Source organism: Sinocyclocheilus grahami, unplaced genomic scaffold (assembly GCF_001515645.1).
Source record: "Sinocyclocheilus grahami isolate Dianchi unplaced genomic scaffold, SAMN03320097.WGS_v1.1 scaffold471.1, whole genome shotgun sequence".
In the NCBI taxonomy this organism is placed as follows: domain Eukaryota; kingdom Metazoa; phylum Chordata; class Actinopteri; order Cypriniformes; family Cyprinidae; genus Sinocyclocheilus; species Sinocyclocheilus grahami.
Window position 1 is genome coordinate 652919 of NW_015505650.1, and position 5000 is coordinate 657918.

A 5000-nucleotide genomic window follows, 5' to 3' on the forward strand; every position below is an offset into this window, starting at 1 on the left:
GTGTTGTTGTGCTGATATCTTAAGGACTGCCGTGGACAGCTGACTCCTAAAGCTTTTGATATATTTCATATTTTGTGTGCGGGTCAGTTCACAGCAGTGATAGAAATTAAGCTAAGTTTAAATTGATTTTTACCTTTTATGGACATTTTTATCCTTATAAAGCCATTTTTTCTAAAAGTGTGCATCATATTTTAAGTCAAATTCTTACATTTAATCAGTCAATTATAATAATAATACATTTAAGCTGTTACTAATCAAATGAAATCAGTATCAATAAAATACTGAAGTGGCATTTAGATGCATTTACACATGTTAATGCAGCTTAGAGGGACATGGAATGCTTTTGCCTGCAGTTACAAATGCATAAATAATGTTTTGATATTTTAAACATGAAATGTTGAATAGGTCTACTGATATTTGAAATTATTAAAAAAATGGAATGTTTGGAATGTTTTTTGTTGGCGAAATAGAGCAAAAACAGCTGTCTAAAACGTAAGTCTCTTGATAGTAACTTATTCTTTATTGAACTGTTGTATAAAATCAATATCTCATTTGTAACCATGCTGATTTTTAAAGAAAAAACGGCACTCTTCGTGTGATATTGATTAACTATTTGAATTGATATAACTATATGAATATATACATTTTCTTCCCCCTTATCTTGAATTATGTGATCATTCTTAATGCATATTAATAGACTGAATCATGCAGTGAAAGATCACACTCTAAATGCGCACGCGCACTAAAGCCTGTCTACTCTGGTCTACTCTCTAACCAGACTTCATCTCGTCGCGTATGCACGCCTCTGTAGGTGTGTTTTGTTTGTTTTTTGCAATTTACTCGATAATGTCATGATGTCTCACGAGTTTAGTATTTGCGCTAAACCTGCGCAGATTTGGCTTACATGAACTTCCCCAAGAAATGAGTGAACATAACTTATGAAAAGTAACCCGCCAAATTGGCTAGTGATTTGACAGCGTTAACCGCCACAGCTGATTTTTACCCGCATTTGGCGGGAGTTACTTTCAAACCCTGCCTGAAATGTAACTTTTTTTTTTCATTAGTAAAATCAATCTAATATATTTTTGTTCAATAATATTTTTTCTGTTTTCTTTTGTATTTTGAGAGAATTTTATGGTACTAATTAATATTTATGCAATAATTATGATACATTTTTCCCATTCAAATTTTTTTTTTTACAATTATTTTTCAATTACTGTAGTATTTCAGGTTAAAATAGAGACTATGCCATTAAAATCCAATTTTTAAAGGCAGAATAGCACCTCCTGGTGAGAGCAAAAAAGAAAAACCTGTAATTTCACGGTGTAACCACTAGATTCCTGTATAGACTCGATAGAGAGGCTTGTGAATTCCCTAGTTGTTTTTATACATCATTGTTTACTTTTATTAGGTTGTGGATTTAAATGTATATTAAGGCATTCTCAAAGACTACTTTTTGTCAAGGTTGATGTTTTTGTTGTTTTAAATGTTGATTTGAAGTGTAGGTTTTTGCATTATTATTACTACATTCAAACCTGAACACAGAAAGCAGTTTGTTACACAAAACATTACAATTCTATAAACATTTAACAAACATTAACAGGAATGCTTTATCAGAGCTTAATCCTTCTGGGTCAGATCTGATTTTAACCTCTTATTTCAGTCTTCTGACTCATTTTGGCTATATGGTTATAGCCATACCAATTCATTTGAGTATGTGTGTGTCTGGGAGTGTGTGTGTGTAAGTGTGTGTGTGTCTGGGAGTGTGTGTGTGTGTGTGTCTGGGAGTGTGTGTGTGTGTGTGTGTGTGTATGTGTGTGTCTGGGAGTGTGTGTGTGTAAGTAAGTGTGTGTGAGTGGATGTATCTGTTTTACACTCTTGATGTTTAAGAGTGTAACCCCTTCCTTGCTGTCCACTTTTTTACTGCATTGTAGTCGAATTATTGATTTTATTTTACATAGTTGCAGTGTTACAGTCACACCAGTTCATAGGTGTGTGTGTGTGTGTGTGTGTTTGTGTGTGTGTGTGTGTGTGTATACAAGTGTATGACCGAAGACCATGAGTGTGACTATTTTTTTTACGACCATGCCCTCTTTTTCGAATCATGCCCTCAATTTTTTGTGTGTGTTCACAAACCAAGTGCCATAAAAGTCACCAAGTTTCGTACCATTCTGGTGAAGCTACGATTTTTAAAAATTCAAAATGTAAAATTTCTCCGGTCAGAAATGAGGGTTTTAAGTGTCAATTTTTCAAAATTGAGATTTATACATCATCTGAAAGCTGAATAAATAATCTTTCCATTGATGTATGGTTTGTTAGGAGAGGACAATATTTGAAAATCTGGAATCTGAGCGTGCAAAAAAATCTAAATATTGAGAAAATCGCCTTTAAAGTTGTCCAAATGAAGTTCTTAGCGATGCATACTACTAATCAAAAATTAAGTTTTGATATATTTACAGTAGGAAATTTACAAAATATCTTCATGGAACATGACCTTAATACTGGTTTTGTGGTCCAGGGTCACATTATGGGTGCAGACAATATAGCATCCTGTATGTGGAAATGCAATGCAAATGTGGTTTTGAGTTTGCACGTGCAAAATTACACACGTTAATGCTGTTTAGTGTGTAGCTGAAATAGTGTGTTTGTTTAGTGTAATGTGATGTTTCTGTGCTTTTTTTGTCTTGCTGCGTGTGTAAGGGTGAGAGCCGTTTGATCCGACTGCAGTTTGATGGCAGTGGTCGAGCAGAAGCAGCTGGTTTTTCCAGTAAAGCTGTGGAGAGGCTGCAGGATTATGTTCCTGTCCGGGAGCATCTGAGCACACCTGCATCTGCTGCTCCATCCGATCCTGCAGAACCTGGACCATCTACACAGCAGCAGCAGCAGCAGCAGCAGGTTGGAAATACTCAGAATGAGGAAATCTATGGGGTAATGATGGTATGTAGGTACTACTAGAGCTGGTTGCAGTGATAAGAGTGAGTGACAGGGGGTTTGTCCTTTGGCTTTTAAGCAGCTCCTAGCAGGTCACATTGACTGGCAGGTAATTACTGGTGAGCTTCCAGGTAAGTGCTGGATAACACCACCAAATGAACAAGGCCTGAGCAGAAAAAAAGCAGCTGTCTATCTAGAGTTGCTGTGCATGGTATTTCTAAACAGTAACAAGCTAACACTTGTGCAACAGGTTTAATGCACATAACAGAAATAATTTATTGATTTATAAGATTATGAAAATTCACCCATTTATCTGTCTTGTCTGTACTTAGTGTAAATAACATTTATATCAACCTATAAACAGTTGAAATGACTTCTGCAACACGTTTAAAGCATGTAATGTGACATATAACAGAATATTTAGCAGTAAATTATGTAGGACAGGATTTAATTGAGTCACAACATCTATCTATCTATCTATCTATCTATCTGGACTTACTGTGCATAATATTAATATCAAGCTATAAACAGAAATGAGTTGTGCAACACGTGTATTGCATGTAATGTTATTTATAGGCTAACAGTATATTTAGCAGGAAATAATGCAGTACAAGATTTCATTGGATGACAGAACTGGCTTATGATTTATTGAATATTTTTCCCTTTGGTTATGCAGCTGAAAACATTTGAGAAGCTATATTTTGATGAAAGATTTTTTTTATCATGCAAATATGAAGTGTGCAAAATAAGGAACATTTATTAAAAAAATAAATGTAGTTTTGATTTCATGTTAAGTGCAGTTCATTTAACTAATACTCAATGTTAATTTGTATTTCCGTCACTAGGTGGTGCTGTTGCCACATAATGATAATAAATGGGTGCTGAGAGGGAAATAATCCCACCCTCAGCTGAACTGTTTATTTGAGAATCTGAAATGTAACTACACAGATTCCAGGCTCTAAATATTGTGAACACACAAGCACGAAGGGAAGTCTCTGTGTAGAATATGTTTAGTGACAGCGACGCCCCGCAGCAGGATGAGAAAGATTGCCAGGGATGAGGACATTTAATTAGTAATGAGGGTATTGATTGGCTGGTGAGACCCTCCGTGTGAGTCCTGAGACTATAATGAACAGATCTATTTCTGTTTCCACTTCAGGCCCCTGAAGATGCACCACGGGCGGCCCCTGCCGTTGCCATGGAACCGCTGTCAATCAAACACCTTTCTCAGGTACCACTGGGTTTCCATTGATCTGCTGTCGAGTCACTGCATTAGATGCTGTAGTCTGTGATACTTTAATTTGACCTCTGAGATGACACCCTGACTCCTGGGCGAGTGTGAGCTGTCCCTGCCGATGGCGTTTCATCAGTGCACGCTGCCCTCTGGAGACCTGGAGGCACTACTGTGCCTCTGTCTGCTCGATTCTGGCTTTCCTGCTTTCGTGGAGGAGGTCGAGAAGAAGCTGAAGGAGCTGACGCAAGAATGAGGTAGAGCTGTGCTCTCAAAATCACATCACTGTTGTTTATGGCAATTAATGGCAATAAAGCTGACATATAAATATTAGATCAAAAACTTAAATAGAAATGTTGTCTTGGCAACTAACTGACATAAGCAGTACAATTATTAAAAATCATATTAAATGAAATAAAGCTGAAAGAAAATATAACTTAAATGTTGAAGAAATAAAAATATTGCCTTGGCAACTAAATGAAGTTTACTAAAATGCAGTGCTGTCAAAATTAGTGTGTTCATTTTTTTCAGTTTAACGTGTTAACAAAAGAAAAAAAAGAGGAAATCAATAACTGCTGTAGCTTTAAGGATTCATCTATATTTAATTGTTTGATAACGTTGTTCGATTTCTGTATATTTCCTACTTGCTGAAGGGCACATGTAGCTAAATATGACGTTTATTATAATGGGTTTATTATAAGAAGTTGTTATTTTTTATGAAGTCTAATAAATGTTAAAATTGATAGCTCTCAATTATACTGTAATGTTGAATGGCTGTAGTCAATGGCTAAATATTAAGAAAAAAAAAACTATTTCATAGAGACATCAGTAGTATTGG

The 5000-nt window shown here is 35.7% G+C and overlaps 1 pseudogene; it reads left to right on the forward strand.

The window, feature by feature from the left end:
- LOC107553347 (meiotic recombination protein REC114-like) overlaps positions 1 to 4418 on the forward strand; it is a 12554-nt pseudogene extending 8136 nt beyond the window's left edge.
- The last annotated feature ends 582 nt before the right edge of the window (positions 4419 to 5000 follow it).